The 18,000-nt window shown below is 43.0% G+C and overlaps 40 non-coding genes across 40 annotated transcripts; all 40 read left to right on the top strand.

Annotated features, from left to right (window-relative positions):
* Positions 1-207: 207 nt before the first annotated feature.
* TRNAR-ACG (transfer RNA arginine (anticodon ACG)) lies at positions 208-280 on the top strand. Its single transcript has one exon. It is a non-coding gene; the product is annotated as a tRNA-Arg (tRNA).
* A 7-nt stretch (positions 281-287) lies between these two features.
* On the top strand, positions 288-359 carry TRNAH-GUG (transfer RNA histidin (anticodon GUG)). The gene has a single exon. It is a non-coding gene; the product is annotated as a tRNA-His (tRNA).
* Positions 360-682: 323 nt separating this feature from the next.
* TRNAR-ACG (transfer RNA arginine (anticodon ACG)) lies at positions 683-755 on the top strand. The gene has a single exon. It is a non-coding gene; the product is annotated as a tRNA-Arg (tRNA).
* Positions 756-762: 7 nt separating this feature from the next.
* TRNAH-GUG (transfer RNA histidin (anticodon GUG)) lies at positions 763-834 on the top strand. Its single transcript has one exon. It is a non-coding gene; the product is annotated as a tRNA-His (tRNA).
* Positions 835-1,152: 318 nt separating this feature from the next.
* TRNAR-ACG (transfer RNA arginine (anticodon ACG)) lies at positions 1,153-1,225 on the top strand. Its single transcript has one exon. It is a non-coding gene; the product is annotated as a tRNA-Arg (tRNA).
* A 7-nt stretch (positions 1,226-1,232) lies between these two features.
* Positions 1,233-1,304, top strand: TRNAH-GUG (transfer RNA histidin (anticodon GUG)). Its single transcript has one exon. It is a non-coding gene; the product is annotated as a tRNA-His (tRNA).
* A 1,264-nt stretch (positions 1,305-2,568) lies between these two features.
* Positions 2,569-2,641, top strand: TRNAR-ACG (transfer RNA arginine (anticodon ACG)). Its single transcript has one exon. It is a non-coding gene; the product is annotated as a tRNA-Arg (tRNA).
* A 7-nt stretch (positions 2,642-2,648) lies between these two features.
* TRNAH-GUG (transfer RNA histidin (anticodon GUG)) lies at positions 2,649-2,720 on the top strand. The gene has a single exon. It is a non-coding gene; the product is annotated as a tRNA-His (tRNA).
* A 398-nt stretch (positions 2,721-3,118) lies between these two features.
* On the top strand, positions 3,119-3,190 carry TRNAH-GUG (transfer RNA histidin (anticodon GUG)). The gene has a single exon. It is a non-coding gene; the product is annotated as a tRNA-His (tRNA).
* Positions 3,191-3,508: 318 nt separating this feature from the next.
* On the top strand, positions 3,509-3,581 carry TRNAH-AUG (transfer RNA histidin (anticodon AUG)). Its single transcript has one exon. It is a non-coding gene; the product is annotated as a tRNA-His (tRNA).
* A 397-nt stretch (positions 3,582-3,978) lies between these two features.
* On the top strand, positions 3,979-4,051 carry TRNAR-ACG (transfer RNA arginine (anticodon ACG)). Its single transcript has one exon. It is a non-coding gene; the product is annotated as a tRNA-Arg (tRNA).
* A 7-nt stretch (positions 4,052-4,058) lies between these two features.
* TRNAH-GUG (transfer RNA histidin (anticodon GUG)) lies at positions 4,059-4,130 on the top strand. Its single transcript has one exon. It is a non-coding gene; the product is annotated as a tRNA-His (tRNA).
* A 398-nt stretch (positions 4,131-4,528) lies between these two features.
* On the top strand, positions 4,529-4,600 carry TRNAH-GUG (transfer RNA histidin (anticodon GUG)). Its single transcript has one exon. It is a non-coding gene; the product is annotated as a tRNA-His (tRNA).
* Positions 4,601-5,858: 1,258 nt separating this feature from the next.
* TRNAR-ACG (transfer RNA arginine (anticodon ACG)) lies at positions 5,859-5,931 on the top strand. Its single transcript has one exon. It is a non-coding gene; the product is annotated as a tRNA-Arg (tRNA).
* Positions 5,932-5,938: 7 nt separating this feature from the next.
* Positions 5,939-6,010, top strand: TRNAH-GUG (transfer RNA histidin (anticodon GUG)). The gene has a single exon. It is a non-coding gene; the product is annotated as a tRNA-His (tRNA).
* A 402-nt stretch (positions 6,011-6,412) lies between these two features.
* On the top strand, positions 6,413-6,484 carry TRNAH-GUG (transfer RNA histidin (anticodon GUG)). The gene has a single exon. It is a non-coding gene; the product is annotated as a tRNA-His (tRNA).
* Positions 6,485-6,802: 318 nt separating this feature from the next.
* TRNAR-ACG (transfer RNA arginine (anticodon ACG)) lies at positions 6,803-6,875 on the top strand. The gene has a single exon. It is a non-coding gene; the product is annotated as a tRNA-Arg (tRNA).
* Positions 6,876-6,882: 7 nt separating this feature from the next.
* TRNAH-GUG (transfer RNA histidin (anticodon GUG)) lies at positions 6,883-6,954 on the top strand. The gene has a single exon. It is a non-coding gene; the product is annotated as a tRNA-His (tRNA).
* Positions 6,955-7,273: 319 nt separating this feature from the next.
* On the top strand, positions 7,274-7,346 carry TRNAR-ACG (transfer RNA arginine (anticodon ACG)). The gene has a single exon. It is a non-coding gene; the product is annotated as a tRNA-Arg (tRNA).
* Positions 7,347-8,293: 947 nt separating this feature from the next.
* Positions 8,294-8,365, top strand: TRNAH-GUG (transfer RNA histidin (anticodon GUG)). The gene has a single exon. It is a non-coding gene; the product is annotated as a tRNA-His (tRNA).
* Positions 8,366-8,683: 318 nt separating this feature from the next.
* On the top strand, positions 8,684-8,756 carry TRNAC-ACA (transfer RNA cysteine (anticodon ACA)). The gene has a single exon. It is a non-coding gene; the product is annotated as a tRNA-Cys (tRNA).
* Positions 8,757-10,173: 1,417 nt separating this feature from the next.
* On the top strand, positions 10,174-10,245 carry TRNAH-GUG (transfer RNA histidin (anticodon GUG)). Its single transcript has one exon. It is a non-coding gene; the product is annotated as a tRNA-His (tRNA).
* Positions 10,246-10,643: 398 nt separating this feature from the next.
* TRNAH-GUG (transfer RNA histidin (anticodon GUG)) lies at positions 10,644-10,715 on the top strand. The gene has a single exon. It is a non-coding gene; the product is annotated as a tRNA-His (tRNA).
* A 318-nt stretch (positions 10,716-11,033) lies between these two features.
* TRNAR-ACG (transfer RNA arginine (anticodon ACG)) lies at positions 11,034-11,106 on the top strand. Its single transcript has one exon. It is a non-coding gene; the product is annotated as a tRNA-Arg (tRNA).
* A 7-nt stretch (positions 11,107-11,113) lies between these two features.
* On the top strand, positions 11,114-11,185 carry TRNAH-GUG (transfer RNA histidin (anticodon GUG)). Its single transcript has one exon. It is a non-coding gene; the product is annotated as a tRNA-His (tRNA).
* Positions 11,186-11,973: 788 nt separating this feature from the next.
* On the top strand, positions 11,974-12,046 carry TRNAR-ACG (transfer RNA arginine (anticodon ACG)). The gene has a single exon. It is a non-coding gene; the product is annotated as a tRNA-Arg (tRNA).
* A 7-nt stretch (positions 12,047-12,053) lies between these two features.
* On the top strand, positions 12,054-12,125 carry TRNAH-GUG (transfer RNA histidin (anticodon GUG)). The gene has a single exon. It is a non-coding gene; the product is annotated as a tRNA-His (tRNA).
* A 318-nt stretch (positions 12,126-12,443) lies between these two features.
* On the top strand, positions 12,444-12,516 carry TRNAR-ACG (transfer RNA arginine (anticodon ACG)). Its single transcript has one exon. It is a non-coding gene; the product is annotated as a tRNA-Arg (tRNA).
* A 7-nt stretch (positions 12,517-12,523) lies between these two features.
* Positions 12,524-12,595, top strand: TRNAH-GUG (transfer RNA histidin (anticodon GUG)). The gene has a single exon. It is a non-coding gene; the product is annotated as a tRNA-His (tRNA).
* A 318-nt stretch (positions 12,596-12,913) lies between these two features.
* Positions 12,914-12,986, top strand: TRNAR-ACG (transfer RNA arginine (anticodon ACG)). Its single transcript has one exon. It is a non-coding gene; the product is annotated as a tRNA-Arg (tRNA).
* A 7-nt stretch (positions 12,987-12,993) lies between these two features.
* On the top strand, positions 12,994-13,065 carry TRNAH-GUG (transfer RNA histidin (anticodon GUG)). Its single transcript has one exon. It is a non-coding gene; the product is annotated as a tRNA-His (tRNA).
* Positions 13,066-13,383: 318 nt separating this feature from the next.
* Positions 13,384-13,456, top strand: TRNAH-AUG (transfer RNA histidin (anticodon AUG)). The gene has a single exon. It is a non-coding gene; the product is annotated as a tRNA-His (tRNA).
* Positions 13,457-13,853: 397 nt separating this feature from the next.
* Positions 13,854-13,926, top strand: TRNAR-ACG (transfer RNA arginine (anticodon ACG)). Its single transcript has one exon. It is a non-coding gene; the product is annotated as a tRNA-Arg (tRNA).
* Positions 13,927-15,263: 1,337 nt separating this feature from the next.
* On the top strand, positions 15,264-15,336 carry TRNAR-ACG (transfer RNA arginine (anticodon ACG)). Its single transcript has one exon. It is a non-coding gene; the product is annotated as a tRNA-Arg (tRNA).
* A 7-nt stretch (positions 15,337-15,343) lies between these two features.
* TRNAH-GUG (transfer RNA histidin (anticodon GUG)) lies at positions 15,344-15,415 on the top strand. Its single transcript has one exon. It is a non-coding gene; the product is annotated as a tRNA-His (tRNA).
* A 1,263-nt stretch (positions 15,416-16,678) lies between these two features.
* Positions 16,679-16,751, top strand: TRNAR-ACG (transfer RNA arginine (anticodon ACG)). Its single transcript has one exon. It is a non-coding gene; the product is annotated as a tRNA-Arg (tRNA).
* A 7-nt stretch (positions 16,752-16,758) lies between these two features.
* Positions 16,759-16,830, top strand: TRNAH-GUG (transfer RNA histidin (anticodon GUG)). Its single transcript has one exon. It is a non-coding gene; the product is annotated as a tRNA-His (tRNA).
* Positions 16,831-17,148: 318 nt separating this feature from the next.
* On the top strand, positions 17,149-17,221 carry TRNAR-ACG (transfer RNA arginine (anticodon ACG)). The gene has a single exon. It is a non-coding gene; the product is annotated as a tRNA-Arg (tRNA).
* Positions 17,222-17,228: 7 nt separating this feature from the next.
* Positions 17,229-17,300, top strand: TRNAH-GUG (transfer RNA histidin (anticodon GUG)). The gene has a single exon. It is a non-coding gene; the product is annotated as a tRNA-His (tRNA).
* A 318-nt stretch (positions 17,301-17,618) lies between these two features.
* TRNAH-AUG (transfer RNA histidin (anticodon AUG)) lies at positions 17,619-17,691 on the top strand. The gene has a single exon. It is a non-coding gene; the product is annotated as a tRNA-His (tRNA).
* The last annotated feature ends 309 nt before the right edge of the window (positions 17,692-18,000 follow it).

Below are 18,000 nucleotides of genomic sequence, written 5' to 3' on the forward strand. Positions count from 1 at the left end.
TGAATTTCTTGGACCACATTTGGCAACATTGTGATTTCAACTCTCCCAAAATCACATTGTCAGAAAACTCACACCGTTTCCAGATCTCATGAAAATATGTTATCTCTGATGATTGGATTGGCAAGAAACGGATTGGACTTATTGCAATGTTGGAAGTTTGCTAGTTTTTTAAAATGAGTCACATTTTGAACTGCAGCGCTCTCGTCAGGGCCAGTGGCGCAATGGATAACGCGTCTGACTACGGATCAGAAGATTGTAGGTTCGACTCCTACCTGGCTCGAAGCGTTGCCGTGATCGTATAGTGGTTAGTACTCTGCGTTGTGGCCGCAGCAACCCCGGTTCGAATCCGGGTCACGGCATGTCTTTTTTTGTTCCAATATTAACGCCAACTTCCCAAGGTGGAAAATTATTTTCAGAGTTTTAGGAAAAAAAGCAACTCATTTTTCTCCTGTATTATTTGTTGGCTTCTCTGAATTTCTTCGACCACATTTGGCAACATTGTGATTTCAACTCTCCCAAAATCACATTGTCAGAAAACTCACACCGTTTCCAGATCTCATGAAAATATGTTATCTTATCTCTGATGATTGGATTGGCAAGAAACGGATTGGACTTATTGCAATGTTGGAAGTTTGCTGGTTCTTTAAAATGAATCACATTTTGGGCTGCAGCACTCTCATCAGGGCCAGTGGCGCAATGGATAACGCGTCTGACTACGGATCAGAAGATTGTAGGTTCGACTCCTACCTGGCTCGAAGCGTTGCCGTGATCGTATAGTGGTTAGTACTCTGCGTTGTGGCCGCAGCAACCCCGGTTCGAATCCGGGTCACGGCATGTCTTTTTTTGTTCCAATATTAACGCCAACTTCCCAAGGTGGAAAATTCTTTTCAGAGTTTTAGGAAAAAAAGCAACTCATGTTTCTCCTGTGTTATTTGTTGGCTTCTCTGAATTTCTTGGACCACATTTGGCAACATTGTGATTTCAACTCTCCCAAAATCACATTGTCAGAAAACTCACACCGTTTCCAGATCTCATGAAAATATGTTATCTCTGATGATTGGATTGGCAAGAAACGGATTGGACTTATTGCAATGTTGGAAGTTTGCTAGTTTTTTAAAATGAGTCACATTTTGAACTGCAGCGCTCTCGTCAGGGCCAGTGGCGCAATGGATAACGCGTCTGACTACGGATCAGAAGATTGTAGGTTCGACTCCTACCTGGCTCGAAGCGTTGCCGTGATCGTATAGTGGTTAGTACTCTGCGTTGTGGCCGCAGCAACCCCGGTTCGAATCCGGGTCACGGCATGTCTTTTTTTGTTCCAATATTAACGCCAACTTCCCAAGGTGGAAAATTCTTTTCAGAGTTTTAGGAAAAAAAGCAACTCATGTTTCTCCTGTGTTATTTGTTGGCTTCTCTGAATTTCTTGGACCACATTTGGCAACATTGTGATTTCAACTCTCCCAAAATCACATTGTCAGAAAACTCACACCGTTTCCAGATCTCATGAAAATATGTTATCTTATCTCTGATGATTGGATTGGCAAGAAACGGATTGGACTTATTGCAATGTTGGAAGTTTGCTAGTTCTTTAAAATGAGTCACATTTTGGGCTGCAGCACTCTCATCAGGGCCAGTGGCGCAATTGATAACGCGTCTGACTACGGATCAGAAGATTGTAGCTTCGACTCCTACCTGGCTCGAAGCGTTGCCGTGATCGTATAGTGGTTAGTACTCTGCGTTGTGGCCGCAGCAACCCCGGTTCGAATCCGGGTCACAGCATGTCTTTTTTTGTTCCAATATTAACGCCAACTTCCCAAGGTGGAAAATTATTTTCAGAGTTTTAGGAAAAAAAAGCAACTCATGTTTCTCCTGTGTTATTTGTTGGCTTCTCTGAATTTCTTGGACCACATTTGGCAACATTGTGATTTCAACTCTCCCAAAATCACATTGTCAGAAAACTCACACCGTTTCCAGATCTCATGAAAATATGTTATCTCTGATGATTGGATTGGCAAGAAACGGATTGGACTTATTGCAATGTTGGAAGTTTGCTAGTTCTTTAAAATGAGTCACATTTTGGGCTGCAACACTCTCATCAGGGCCAGTGGCGCAATGGATAACGCGTCTGACTACGGATCGGGAGATTGTAGGTTCGACTCCTACCTGGCTCGAAGCTTTGCCGTGATCGTATAGTGGTTAGTACTCTGCGTTGTGGCCGCAGCAACCCTGGTTCGAATCCGGGTCACAGCATGCCTTTTTTTGTTAGAATATTAACGCCAACTTCCCAAGGTGGAAAATTCTTTTCAGAGTTTTAGGAAAAAAAGCAACTCATGTTTCTCCTGTGTTATTTGTTGGCTTCTCTGAATTTCTTGGACCACATTTGGCAACATTGTGATTTCAACTCTCCCAAAATCACATTGTCAGAAAACTCACACCGTTTCCAGATCTCATGAAAATATGTTATCTCTGATGATTGGATTGGCAAGAAACGGATTGGACTTATTGCAATGTTGGAAGTTTGCTAGTTTTTTAAAATTAGTCACATTTTGTACTGCAGCGCTCTCGTCAGGGCCAGTGGCGCAATGGATAACGCATCTGACTACGGATCAGAAGATTGTAGGTTCGACTCCTACCTGGCTCGAAGCGTTGCCGTGATCGTATAGTGGTTAGTACTCTGCGTTGTGGCCGCAGCAACCCCGGTTCGAATCCGGGTCACGGCATGTCTTTTTTTGTTCCAATATTAACACCAACTTCCCAAGGTGGAAAATTCTTTTCAGAGTTTTAGGAAAATAAGCAACTCATGTTTCTCCTGTGTTATTTGTTGGCTTCTCTGAATTTCTTGGACCACATTTGGCAACATTGTGATTTCAACTCTCCCAAAATCACATTGTCAGAAAACTCACACCGTTTCCAGATCTCATGAAAATATGTTATCTCTGATGATTGGATTGGCAAGAAACGGATTGGACTTATTGCAATGTTGGAAGTTTGCTAGTTCTTTAAAATGAGTCACATTTTGGGCTGCAGCACTCTCATCAGGGCCAGTGGCACAATGGATAACGCATCTGACTACGGATCAGAAGATTGTAGGTTCGACTCCTACCTGGCTCGAAGCATTGCCGTGATCGTATAGTGGTTAGTACTCTGCGTTGTGGCCGCAGCAACCCCGGTTCGAATCCGGGTCACGGCATGTCTTTTTTTGTTCCAATTTTAACGCCAACTTACCAAGGTGGAAAATTATTTTCAGAGTTTTAGGAAAAAAAGCAACTCATGTTTCTCCTGTGTTATTTGTTGGCTTCTCTGAATTTCTTGGACCACATTTGGCAACATTGTGATTTCAACTCTCCCAAAATCACATTGTCAGAAAACTCACACCGTTTCCAGATCTCATGAAAATATGTTATCTCTGATGATTGGATTGGCAAGAAACGGATTGGACTTATTGCAATGTTGGAAGTTTGCTAGTTTTTTAAAATGAGTAACATTTTGAACTGCAGCACTCTCGTCAGGGCCAGTGGCGCAATGGATAACGCATCTGACTATGGATCAGAAGATTGTCGGTTCGACTCCTACCTGGCTCGAAGCGTTGCCGTGATCGTATAGTGGTTAGTACTCTGCGTTGTGGCTGCAGCAACCCCGGTTCGAATCCGGGTCACGGCATGTCTTTTTTTGTTCCAATATTAACGCCAACTTCCCAAGGTGGAAAATTCTTTTCAGAGTTTTAGGAAAAAAAGCAACTCATGTTTCTCCTGTGTTATTTGTTGGCTTCTCTGAATTTCTTGGACCACATTTGGCAACATTGTGATTTCAACTCTCCCAAAATCACATTGTCAGAAAACTCACACCGTTTCCAGATCTCATGAAAATATGTTATCTCTGATGATTGGATTGGCAAGAAACGGATTGGACTTATTGCAATGTTGGAAGTTTGCTAGTTCTTTAAAATGAGTCACATTTTGGGCTGCAGCACTCTCATCAGGGCCAGTGGCGCAATGGATAACGCGTCTGACTACGGATCAGAAGATTGTAGGTTCAACTCCTACCTGGCTCGAAGCGTTGCCGTGATCGTATAGTGGTTAGTACTCTGCGTTGTGGCCGCAGCAACCCCGGTTCGAATCCGGGTCACGGCATGTCTTTTTTTGTTCCAATAATAACGCCAACTTCCCAAGGTGGAAAATTCTTTTCAGAGATTTAGGAAAAAAAGCAACTCATGTTTCTCCTGTGTTATTTGTTGGCTTCTCTGAATTTCTTGGACCACATTTGGCAACATTGTGATTTCAACTCTCCCAAAATCACATTGTCAGAAAACTCACACCGTTTCCAGATCTCATGAAAATATGTTATCTCTGATGATTGGATTGGCAAGAAACGGATTGGACTTATTGCAATGTTGGAAGTTTGCTAGTTCTTTAAAATGAGTCACATTTTGGGCTGCAGCACTCTCATCAGGGCCAGTGGCGCAATGGATAACGCTTCTGACTACGGATCAGAAGATTGTAGGATCAACTCCTACCTGGCTCGAAGCGTTGCCGTGATCGTATAGTGGTTAGTACTCTGCGTTGTGGCCGCAGCAACCCCGGTTCGAATCCGGGTCACGGCATGTCTTTTTTTGTTCCAATATTAACGCCAACTTCCCAAGGTGGAAAATTCTTTTCAGAGTTTTAGGAAAAAAAGCAACTCATGTTTCTCCTGTGTTATTTGTTGGCTTCTCTGAATTTCTTGGACCACATTTGGCAACATTGTGATTTCAACTCTCCCAAAATCACATTGTCAGAAAACTCACACCGTTTCCAGATCTCATGAAAATATGTTATCTCTGATGATTGGATTGGCAAGAAACGGATTGGACTTATTGCAATGTTGGAAGTTTGCTAGTTCTTTAAAATGAGTCACATTTTGGGCTGCAGCACTCTCATCAGGGCCAGTGGCGCAATGGATAACGTGTCTGACTACGGATCAGAAGATTGTAGGTTCGACTCCTACCTGGCTCGAAGCGTTGCCGTGTTCGTATAGTGGTTAGTACTCTGCGTTGTGGCCGCAGCAACCCCGGTTCGAATCCGGGTCACGGCATGTCTTTTTTTGTTCCAATATTAACGCCAACTTCCCAAGGTGGAAAATTCTTTTCAGAGTTTTAGGAAAAAAAGCAACTCATGTTTCTCCTGTGTTATTTGTTGGCTTCTCTGAATTTCTTGAACCACATTTGGCAATATTGTGATTTCAACTCTCCCAAAATCACATTGTCAGAAAACTCACACCGTTTCCAGATCTCATGAAAATATGTTATCTCTGATGATTGGATTGGCAAGAAACGGATTGGACTTATTGCAATGTTGGAAGTTTGCTAGTTCTTTAAAATGAGTCACATTTTGGGCTGCAGCACTCTCATCAGGGCCAGTGGCGCAATGGATCACGCGTCTGACTACGGATCAGGAGATTGTAGGTTCGACTCCTACCTGGCTCGAAGCTTTGCCGTGGTCGTATAGTGGTTAGTACTCTGCGTTGTGGCCGCAGCAACCCTGGTTCGGATCCGGGTCACGGCATGCCTTTTTTTGTTCCAATATTAACGCCAACTTCCCAAGGTGAAAAATTCTTTTCAGAGTTTTAGGAAAAAAAGCAACTCATGTTTCTCCTGTGTTATTTGTTGGCTTCTCTGAATTTCTTGGACCACATTTGGCAACATTGTGATTTCAACTCTCCCAAAATCACATTGTCAGAAAACTCACACCGTTTCCAGATCTCATGAAAATATGTTATCTCTGATGATTGGATTGGCAAGAAACGGATTGGACTTATTGCAATGTTGGAAGTTTGCTAGTTTTTTAAAATGAGTCACATTTTGAACTGCAGCGCTCTCGACAGGGCCAGTGGCGCAATGGATAACGCGTCTGACTACGGATCAGAAGATTGTAGGTTCGACTCCTACCTGGCTCGAAGCGTTGCCGTGATCGTATAGTGGTTAGTACTCTGCGTTGTGGCCGCAGCAACCCCGGTTCGAATCCGGGTCACGGCATGTCCTTTTTTGTTCCAATATTAACGCCAACTTCCCAAGGTGGAAAATTATTTTCAGAGTTTTAGGAAAAAAAGCAACTCATTTTTCTCCTGTATTATTTGTTGGCTTCTCTGAATTTCTTGGACCACATTTGGCAACATTGTGATTTCAACTCTCCCAAATCACATTGTCAGAAAACTCACACCGTTTCCAGATCTCATGAAAATATGTTATCTTATCTCTGATGATTGGATTGGCAAGAAACGGATTGGACTTATTGCAATGTTGGAAGTTTGCTAGTTCTTTAAAATGAGTCACATTTTGGGCTGCAGCACTCTCATCAGGGCCAGTGGCGCAATGGATAACGCGTCTGACTACGGATCAGAAGATTTTAGGTTCGACTCCTACCTGGCTCGAAGCGTTGCCGTGATCGTATAGTGGTTAGTACTCTGCGTTGTGGCCGCAGCAACCCCGGTTCGAATCCGGGTCACGGCATGTCTTTTTTTGTTCCAATATTAACGCCAACTTCCCAAGGTGGAAAATTATTTTCAGAGTTTTAGGAAAAAAAGCAACTCATGTTTCTCCTGTGTTATTTGTTGGCTTCTCTGAATTTCTTGGACCACATTTGGCAACATTGTGATTTCAACTCTCCCAAAATCACATTGTCAGAAAACTCACACCGTTTCCAGATCTCATGAAAATATGTTATCTCTGATGATTGGATTGGCAAGAAACGGATTGGACTTATTGCAATGTTGGAAGTTTGCTAGTTCTTTAAAATGAGTCACATTTTGGGCTGCAGCACTCTCATCAGGGCCAGTGGCGCAATGGATAACGCGTCTGACTACGGATCAGAAGATTGTAGGTTCGACTCCTACCTGGCTCGAAGCGTTGCCGTGATCGTATAGTGGTTAGTACTCTGCGTTGTGGCCGCAGCAACCCCGGTTCGAATCCGGGTCACGGCATGTCTTTTTTTGTTCCAATATTAACGCCAACTTCCCAAGGTGGAAAATTATTTTCAGAGTTTTAGGAAAAAAAGCAACTCATGTTTCTCCTGTGTTATTTGTTGGCTTCTCTGAATTTCTTGGACCACATTTGGCAACATTGTGATTTCAACTCTCCCAAAATCACATTGTCAGAAAACTCACACCGTTTCCAGATCTCATGAAAATATGTTATCTCTGATGATTGGATTGGCAAGAAACGGATTGGACTTATTGCAATGTTGGAAGTTTGCTAGTTTTTTTAAAATGAGTCACATTTTGAACTGCAGCGCTCTCGTCAGGGCCAGTGGCGCAATGGATAACGCGTCTGACTACGGATCAGAAGATTGTAGGTTCGACTCCTACCTGGCTCGAAGCGTTGCCGTGATCGTATAGTGGTTAGTACTCTGCGTTGTGGCCGCAGCAACCCCGGTTCGAATCCGGGTCACAGCATGTCTTTTTTTGTTCCAATATTAACGCCAACTTCCCAAGGTGGAAAATTATTTTCAGAGTTTTAGGAAAAAAAGCAACTCATTTTTCTCCTGTATTATTTGTTGGCTTCTCTGAATTTCTTCGACCACATTTGGCAACATTGTGATTTCAACTCTCCCAAAATCACATTGTCAGAAAACTCACACCGTTTCCAGATCTCATGAAAATATGTTATCTCTGATGATTGGATTGGCAAGAAACGGATTGGACTTATTGCAATGTTGGAAGTTTGCTAGTTCTTTAAAATTAGTCACATTTTGGGCGGCAGCACTCTCATCAGGGCCAGTGGCGCAATGGATTACGCGTCTGACTACGGATCAGAAGATTATAGGTTCGACTCCTACCTGGCTCGAAGCGTTGCCGTGATCGTATAGTGGTTAGTACTCTGCGTTGTGGCCGCAGCAACCCCGGTCCGAATCCGGGTCACGGCATGTCTTTTTTTGTTCCAATATTAACGCCAACTTCCCAAGGTGGAAAATTCTTTTCAGAGTTTTAGGAAAAAAAGCAACTCATGTTTCTCCTGTGTTATTTGTTGGCTTCTCTGAATTTCTTGGACCACATTTGGCAACATTGTGATTTCAACTCTCCCAAAATCACATTGTCAGAAAACTCACACCGTTTCCAGATCTCATGAAAATATGTTATCTCTGATGATTGGATTGGCAAGAAACCGATTGGACTTATTGCAATGTTGGAAGTTTGCTAGTTCTTTAAAATTAGTCACATTTTGGGCGGCAGCACTCTCGTCAGGGCTAGTGGCGCAATGGATAACGCGTCTGACTACGGATCAGAAGATTGTAGGTTCGACTCCTACCTGGCTCGAAGCGTTGCCGTGATTGTATAGTGGTTAGTACTCTGCGTTGTGGCCGCAGCAACCCCGGTTCGAATCCGGGTCACGGCATGTCTTTTTTTGTTCCAATATTAACGCCAACTTCCCAAGGTGGAAAATTCTTTTCAGAGTTTTAGGAAAAAAAGCAACTCATGTTTCTCCTGTGTTATTTGTTGGCTTCTCTGAATTTCTTGGACCACATTTGGCAACATTGTGATTTCAACTCTCCCAAAATCACATTGTCAGAAAACTCACACCGTTTCCAGATCTCATGAAAATATGTTATCTCTGATGATTGGATTGGCAAGAAACGGATTGGACTTATTGCAATGTTGGAAGTTTGCTAGTTCTTTAAAATGAGTCACATTTTGGGCTGCAGCACTCTCATCAGGGCCAGTGGCGCAATGGATAACGCTTCTGACTACAGATCAGAAGATTGTAGGATCAACTCCTACCTGGCTCGAAGCGTTGCCGTGATCGTATAGTGGTTAGTACTCTGTGTTGTGGCCGCAGCAACCCCGGTTCGAATCTGGGTCACGGCATGCCTTTTTTTGTTCCAATATTAACGCCAACTTCCCAAGGTGGAAAATTCTTTTCAGAGTTTTAGGAAAAAAAGCAACTCATGTTTCTCCTGTGTTATTTGTTGGCTTCTCTGAATTTCTTGGACCACATTTGGCAACATTGTGATTTCAACTCTCCCAAAATCACATTGTCAGAAAACTCACACCGTTTCCAGATCTCATGAAAATATGTTATCTCTGATGATTGGATTGGCAAGAAACGGATTGGACTTATTGCAATGTTGGAAGTTTGCTAGTTTTTTAAAATGAGTCACATTTTGAACTGCAGCACTCTCGTCAGGGCCAGTGGCGCAATGGATAACGCGTCTGACTACGGATCAGAAGATTGTCGGTTCGACTCCTACCTGGCTCGAAGCGTTGCCGTGATCGTATAGTGGTTAGTACTCTGCGTTGTGGCTGCAGCAACCCCGGTTCGAATCCAAGTCACGGCATGTCTTTTTTTGTTCCAATATTAACGCCAACTTCCCAAGGTGGAAAATTCTTTTCAGAGTTTTAGGAAAAAAAGCAACTCATGTTTCTCCTGTGTTATTTGTTGGCTTCTCTGAATTTCTTGGACCACATTTGGCAACATTGTGATTTCAACTCTCCCAAAATCACATTGTCAGAAAACTCACACCGTTTCCAGATCTCATGAAAATATGTTATCTCTGATGATTGGATTGGCAAGAAACGGATTGGACTTATTGCAATGTTGGAAGTTTGCTAGTTCTTTAAAATGAATCACATTTTGGGCTGCAGCACTCTCATCAGGGCCAGTGGCGCAATGGATAACGCGTCTGACTACGGATCAGAAGATTGTAGGTTCGACTCCTACCTGGCTTGAAGCGTTGCCGTGATCGTATAGTGGTTAGTACTCTGCGTTGTGGCCGCAGCAACCCCGGTTCGAATCCAGGTCACGGCATGTCTTTTTTTGTTCCAATATTAACGCCAACTTCCCAAGGTGGAAAATTATTTTCAGAGTTTTAGGAAAAAAAGCAACTCATTTTTCTCCTGTATTATTTGTTGGCTTCTCTGAATTTCTTCGACCACATTTGGCAACATTGTGATTTCAACTCTCCCAAAATCACATTGTCAGAAAACTCACACCGTTTCCAGATCTCATGAAAATATTTTATCTCTGATGATTGGATTGGCAAGAAACGGATTGGACTTATTGCAATGTTGGAAGATGGCTAGTTCTTTAAAATTAGTCACATTTTGGGCGGCAGCACTCTCATCAGGGCCAGTGGCGCAATGGATAACGCGTCTGACTACGGATCAGAAGATTGTAGGATCAACTCCTACCTGGCTCGAAGCGTTGCCGTGATCGTATAGTGGTTAGTACTCTGTGTTGTGGCCGCAGCAACCCCGGTTCGAATCCGGGTCACGGCATGTCTTTTTTTGTTCCAATATTAACGCCAACTTCCCAAGGTGGAAAATTCTTTTCAGAGTTTTAGGAAAAAAAGCAACTCATGTTTCTCCTGTGTTATTTGTTGGCTTCTCTGAATTTCTTCGACCACATTTGGCAACATTGTGATTTCAACTCTCCCAAAATCACATTGTCAGAAAACTCACACCGTTTCCAGATCTCATGAAAATATGTTATCTCTGATGATTGTATTGGCAAGAAACGGATTGGACTTATTGCAATGTTGGAAGTTTGCTAGTTCTTTAAAATGAGTCACATTTTGGGCTGCAGCACTCTCATCAGGGCCAGTGGCGCAATGGATAACGCGTCTGCCTACGGATCAGAAGATTGTAGGTTCGACTCCTACCTGGCTCGAAGCGTTGCCGTAATCGTATAGTGGTTAGTACTCTGCGTTGTGGCCGCAGCAACCCCGGTTCGAATCCGGGTTGCGGCATGTCTTTTTTTGTTCCAATATTAAAGCCAACTTTCCAAGGTGGAAAATTCTTTTCAGAGTTTTAGGAAAAAAAGCAACTCATGTTTCTCCTGTGTTATTTGTTGGCTTCTCTGAATTTCTTGGACCACATTTGGCAACATTGTGATTTCAACTCTCCCAAAATCACATTGTCAGAAAACTCACACCGTTTCCAGATCTCATGAAAATATGTTATCTCTGATGATTGGATTGGCAAGAAACGGATTGGACTTATTGCAATGTTGGAAGTTTGCTAGTTCTTTAAAATGAGTCACATTTTGGGCTGCAGCTCTCTCATCAGGGCCAGTGGCGCAATGGATAACGCGTCTGACTACGGATCAGAAGATTGTAGGTTCGACTCCTACCTGGCTCGAAGCGTTGCCGTGATCGTATAGTGGTTAGTACTCTGCGTTGTGGCCGCAGCAACCCTGGTTCGAATCCGGGTCACGGCATGTCTTTTTTTGTTCCAATATTAACGCCAACTTCCCAAGGTGGAAAATTCTTTTCAGAGTTTTAGGAAAAAAAGCAACTCATGTTTCTCCTGTGTTATTTGTTGGCTTCTCTGAATTTCTTGGACCACATTTGGCAACATTGTGATTTCAACTCTCCCAAAATCACATTGTCAGAAAACTCACACCGTTTCCAGATCTCATGAAAATATGTTATCTCTGATGATTGGATTGGCAAGAAACGGATTGGACTTATTGCAATGTTGGAAGTTTGCTAGTTTTTTAAAATGAGTCACATTTTGAACTACAGCGCTCTCGTCAGGGCCAGTGGCGCAATGGATAATGCGTCTGATTACGGATCAGAAGATTGTAGGTTCGACTCCTACCTGGCTCGAAGCGTTGCCGTGATCGTATAGTGGTTAGTACTCTGCGTTGTGGCCGCAGCAACCCCGGTTCGAATCCGGGTCACAGCATGTCTTTTTTTGTTCCAATATTAACGCCAACTTCCCAAGGTGGAAAATTATTTTCAGAGTTTTAGGAAAAAAAGCAACTCATTTTTCTCCTGTATTATTTGTTGGCTTCTCTGAATTTCTTGGACCACATTTGGCAACATTGTGATTTCAACTCTCCCAAAATCACATTGTCAGAAAACTCACACCGTTTCCAGATCTCATGAAAATATGTTATCTCTGATGATTGGATTGGCAAGAAACGGATTGGACTTATTGCAATGTTGGAAGTTTGCTAGTTTTTTAAAATGAGTCACATTTTGAACTGCAGCGCTCTCGTCAGGGCCAGTGGCGCAATGGATAACGCGTCTGACTACGGATCAGAAGATTGTAGGTTCGACTCCTACCTGGCTCGAAGCGTTGCCGTGATCGTATAGTGGTTAGTACTCTGCGTTGTGGCCGCAGCAACCCCGGTTCGAATCCGGGTCACGGCATGTCTTTTTTTGTTCCAATATTAACGCCAACTTCCCAAGGTGGAAAATTCTTTTCAGAGTTTTAGGAAAAGAAGCAACTCATGTTTCTCCTGTGTTATTTGTTGGCTTCTCTGAATTTCTTGGACCACATTTGGCAACATTGTGATTTCAACTCTCCCAAAATCACATTGTCAGAAAACTCACACCGTTTCCAGATCTCATGAAAATATGTTATCTCTGATGATTGGATTGGCAAGAAACGGATTGGACTTATTGCAATGTTGGAAGTTTGCTAGTTCTTTAAAATTAGTCACATTTTGGGCGGCAGCACTCTCGTCAGGGCCAGTGGCGCAATGGATAACGCGTCTGACTACGGATCAGAAGATTGTAGGTTCGACTCCTACCTGGCTCGAAGCGTTGCCGTGATCGTATAGTGGTTAGTACTCTGCGTTGTGGCCGCAGCAACCCCGGTTCGAATCCGGGTCACGGCATGTATTTTTTTGTTCCAATATTAACGCCAACTTCCCAAGGTGGAAAATTATTTTCAGAGTTTTAGGAAAAAAAGCAACTCATGTTTCTCCTGTGTTATTTGTTGGCTTCTCTGAATTTCTTGGACCACATTTGGCAACATTGTGATTTCAACTCTCCCAAAATCACATTGTCAGAAAACTCACACCGTTTCCAGATCTCATGAAAATATGTTATCTCTGATGATTGGATTGGCAAGAAACGGATTGGACTTATTGCAATGTTGGAAGTTTGCTAGTTCTTTAAAATTAGTCACATTGTGGGCGGCAGCACTCTCGTCAGGGCCAGTGGCGCAATGGATAACGCGTCTGACTACGGATCAGAAGATTGTAGGTTCGACTCCTACCTGGCTCGAAGCGTTGCCGTGATCGTATAGTGGTTAGTACTCTGCGTTGTGGCCGCAGCAACCCCGGTTCGAATCCGGGTCACGGCATGTCTTTTTTTGTTCCAATTTTAACGCCAACTTCCCAAGGTGGAAAATTCTTTTCAGAGTTTTAGGAAAAAAAGCAACTCATGTTTCTCCTGTGTTATTTGTTGGCTTCTCTGAATTTCTTGGACCACATTTGGCAACATTGTGATTTCAACTCTCCCAAAATCACATTGTCAGAAAACTCACACCGTTTCCAGATCTCATGAAAATATGTTATCTCTGATGATTGGATTGGCAAGAAACGGATTGGACTTATTGCAATGTTGGAAGTTTGCTAGTTTTTTAAAATGAGTCACATTTTGAACTGCAGCGCTCTCGTCAGGGCCAGTGGCGCAATGGATAACGCATCTGACTATGGATCAGAAGATTGTCGGTTCGACTCCTACCTGGCTCGAAGCGTTGCCGTGATCGTATAGTGGTTAGTACTCTGCGTTGTGGCTGCAGCAACCCCGGTTCGAATCCGGGTCACGGCATGTCTTTTTTTGTTCCAATATTAACGCCAACTTCCCAAGGTGGAAAATTCTTTTCAGAGTTTTAGGAAAAAAAGCAACTCAGGTTTCTCCTGTGTTATTTGTTGGCTTCTCTGAATTTCTTGGACCACATTTGGCAACATTGTGATTTAAACTCTCCCAAAATCACATTGTCAGAAAACTCACACCGTTTCCAGATCTCATGAAAATATGTTATCTCTGATGATTGGATTGGCAAGAAACGGATTGGACTTATTGCAATGTTGGAAGTTTGCTAGTTCTTTAAAATGAGTCACATTTTGGGCTGCAGCACTCTCATCAGGGCCAGTGGCGCAATGGATAACGCGTCTGACTACGGATCAGAAGATTGTAGGTTCGACTCCTACCTGGCTCGAAGCGTTGCCCTGATCGTATAGTGGTTAGTACTCTGCGTTGTGGCCGCAGCAACCCCGGTTCGAATCCGGGTCACGGCATGTCTTTTTTTGTTCCAATATTAACGCCAACTTCCCAAGGTGGAAAATTCTTTTCAGAGTTTTAGGAAAAAAAGCAACTCATGTTTCTCCTGTGTTATTTGTTGGCTTCTCTGAATTTCTTGGACCACATTTGGCAACATTGTGATTTCAACTCTCCCAAAATCACATTGTCAGAAAACTCACACCGTTTCCAGATCTCATGAAAATATGTTATCTCTGATGATTGGATTGGCAAGAAACGGATTGGACTTATTGCAATGTTGGAAGTTTGCTAGTTCTTTAAAATGAGTCACATTTTGGGCTGCAGCACTCTCATCAGGGCCAGTGGCGCAATGGATAACGCTTCTGACTACGGATCAGAAGATCGTAGGATCAACTCCTACCTGGCTCGAAGCGTTGCCGTGATCCTATAGTGGTTAGTACTCTGCGTTGTGGCCGCAGCAACCCTGGTTCGAATCTTGGTCACGGCATGTCTTTTTTTGTTCCAATATTAACGCCAACTTCCCAAGGTGGAAAATTCTTTTCAGAGTTTTAGGAAAAAAAGCAACTCATGTTTCTCCTGTATTAGTTGTTGGCTTCTCTGAATTTCTTGGACCACATTTGGCAACATTGTGATTTCAACTCTCCCAAAATCACATTGTCAGAAAACTCACACCGTTTCCAGATCTCATGAAAATATGTTATCTCTGATGATTGGATTGGCAAGAAACGGATTGGACTTATTGCAATGTTGGAAGTTTGCTAGTTCTTTAAAATGAGTCACATTTTGGGCTGCAGCACTCTCATCAGGGCCAGTGGCGCAATGGATAACGCGTCTGACTACGGATCAGGAGATTGTAGGTTCGACTCCTACCTGGCTCGAAGCGTTGCCGTGATCGTATAGTGGTTAGTACTCTGCGTTGTGGCCGCAGCAACCCTGGTTCGGATCCGGGTCACGGCATGCCTTTTTTTGTTCCAATATTAACTCCAACTTCCCAAGGTGGAAAATTCTTTTCAGAGTTTTAGGAAAAAAAGCAACTCATGTTTCTCCTGTGTTATTTGTTGGCTTCTCTGAATTTCTTGGACCACATTTGGCAACATTGTGATTTCAACTCTCCCAAAATCACATTGTCAGAAAACTCACACCGTTTCCAGATCTCATGAATATATGTTATCTCTGATGATTGGATTGGCAAGAAACGGATTGGACTTATTGCAATGTTGGAAGTTTGCTAGTTTTTTAAAATGAGTCACATTTTGAACTGCAGCGCTCTCGTCAGGGCCAGTGGCGCAATGGATAACGCGTCTGACTACGGATCAGAAGATTGTAGGTTCGACTCCTACCTGGCTCGAAGCGTTGCCGTGATCGTATAGTGGTTAGTACTCTGCGTTGTGGCCGCAGCAACCCCGGTTCGAATCCGGGTCACGGCATCTCTTTTTTTGTTCCAATATTAACGCCAACTTCCCAAGGTGGAAAATTCTTTTCAGAGTTTTAGGAAAAAAAGCAACTCATTTTTCTCCTGTGTTATTTGTTGGCTTCTCTGAATTTCTTCGACCACATTTGGCAACATTGTGATTTCAACTCTCCCAAAATCACATTGTCAGAAAACTCACACCGTTTCCAGATCTCATGAAAATATGTTATCTTATCTCTGATGATTGGATTGGCAAGAAACGGATTGGACTTATTGCAATGTTGGAAGTTTGCTAGTTCTTTAAAATGAGTCACATTTTGGGCTGCAGCACTCTCATCAGGGCCAGTGGCGCAATTGATAACGCGTCTGACTACGGATCAGAAGATTGTAGGTTCGACTCCTACCTGGCTCGAAGCGTTGCCGTGATCGTATAGTGGTTAGTACTCTGCGTTGTGGCCGCAGCAACCCCGGTTCGAATCCGGGTCACAGCATGTCTTTTTTTGTTCCAATATTAACGCCAACTTCCCAAGGTGGAAAATTCTTTTCAGAGTTTTAGGAAAAAAAGCAACTCATGTTTCTCCTGTGTTATTTGTTGGCTTCTCTGAATTTCTTGGACCACATTTGGCAACATTGTGATTTCAACTCTCCCAAAATCACATTGTCAGAAAACTCACACCGTTTCCAGATCTCATGAAAATATGTTATCTCTGATGATTGGATTGGCAAGAAACGGATTGGACTTATTGCAATGTTGGAAGTTTGCTAGTTCTTTAAAATGAGTCACATTTTGGGCTGCAGCACTCTCATCAGGGCCAGTGCCGCAATGGATAACGCGTCTGACTACGGATCAGGAGATTGTAGGTTCGACTCCTACCTGGCTCGAAGCTTTGCCGTGATCGTATAGTGGTTAGTACTCTGCGTTGTGGCCGCAGCAACCCTGGTTCGAATCCGGGTCACAGCATGCCTTTTTTTGTTAGAATATTAACGCCAACTTCCCAAGGTGGAAAATTCTTTTCAGAGTTTTAGGAAAAAAAGCAACTCATGTTTCTCCTGTGTTATTTGTTGGCTTCTCTGAATTTCTTGGACCACATTTGGCAACATTGTGATTTCAACTCTCCCAAAATCACATTGTCAGAAAACTCACACCGTTTCCAGATCTCATGAAAATATGTTATCTCTGATGATTGGATTGGCAAGAAACGGATTGGACTTATTGCAATGTTGGAAGTTTGCTAGTTTTTTAAAATTAGTCACATTTTGTACTGCAGCGCTCTCGTCAGGGCCAGTGGCGCAATGGATAACGCGTCTGACTACGGATCAGAAGATTGTAGGTTCGACTCCTACCTGGCTCGAAGCATTGCCGTGATCGTATAGTGGTTAGTACTCTGCGTTGTGGCCGCAGCAACCCCGGTTCGAATCCGGGTCACGGCATGTCTTTTTTTGTTCCAATAATAACGCCAACTTCCCAAGGTGGAAAATTCTTTTCAGAGATTTAGGAAAAAAAGCAACTCATGTTTCTCCTGTGTTATTTGTTGGCTTCTCTGAATTTCTTGGACCACATTTGGCAACATTGTGATTTCAACTCTCCCAAAATCACATTGTCAGAAAACTCACACCGTTTCCAGATCTCATGAAAATATGTTATCTCTGATGATTGGATTGGCAAGAAACGGATTGGACTTATTGCAATGTTGGAAGTTTGCTAGTTCTTTAAAATGAGTCACATTTTGGGCTGCAGCACTCTCATCAGGGCCAGTGGCGCAATGGATAACGCATCTGACTACGGATCAGAAGATTGTAGGTTCGACTCCTACCTGGCTCGAAGCGTTGCCGTGATCGTATAGTGGTTAGCACTCTGCGTTGTGGCCGCAGCAACCCCGGTTCGAATCCGGGTCACGGCATGTCTTTTTTTGTTCCAATTTTAACGCCAACTTCCCAAGGTGGAAAATTCTTTTCAGAGTTTTAGGAAAAAAAGCAACTCATGTTTCTCCTGTGTTATTTGTTGGCTTCTCTGAATTTCTTCGACCACATTTGGCAACATTGTGATTTCAACTCTCCCAAAATCACATTGTCAGAAAACTCACACCGTTTCCAGATCTCATGAAAATATGTTATCTCTGATGATTGGATTGGCAAGAAACGGATTGGACTTATTGCAATGTTGGAAGTTTGCTAGTTTTTTAAAATGAGTCACATTTTGAACTGCAGCAATCTCGTCAGGGCCAGTGGCGCAATGGATAACGCATCTGACTATGGATCAGAAGATTGTCGGTTCGACTCCTACCTGGCTCGAAGCGTTGCCGTGATCGTATAGTGGTTAGTACTCTGCGTTGTGGCTGCAGCAACCCCGGTTCGAATCCGGGTCACGGCATGTCTTTTTTTGTTCCAATATTAACGCCAACTTCCCAAGGTGGAAAATTCTTTTCAGAGTTTTAGGAAAAAAAGCAACTCATGTTTCTCCTGTGTTATTTGTTGGCTTCTCTGAATTTCTTGGACCACATTTGGCAACATTGTGATTTAAATTTTCCAAAATCACATTGTCAGAAAACTCACACCGTTTCCAGATCTCATGAAAATATGTTATCTCTGATGATTGGATTG

The sequence above is a fragment of the Engystomops pustulosus genome, chromosome 4 (assembly GCF_040894005.1).
Source record: "Engystomops pustulosus chromosome 4, aEngPut4.maternal, whole genome shotgun sequence".
In the NCBI taxonomy this organism is placed as follows: domain Eukaryota; kingdom Metazoa; phylum Chordata; class Amphibia; order Anura; family Leptodactylidae; genus Engystomops; species Engystomops pustulosus.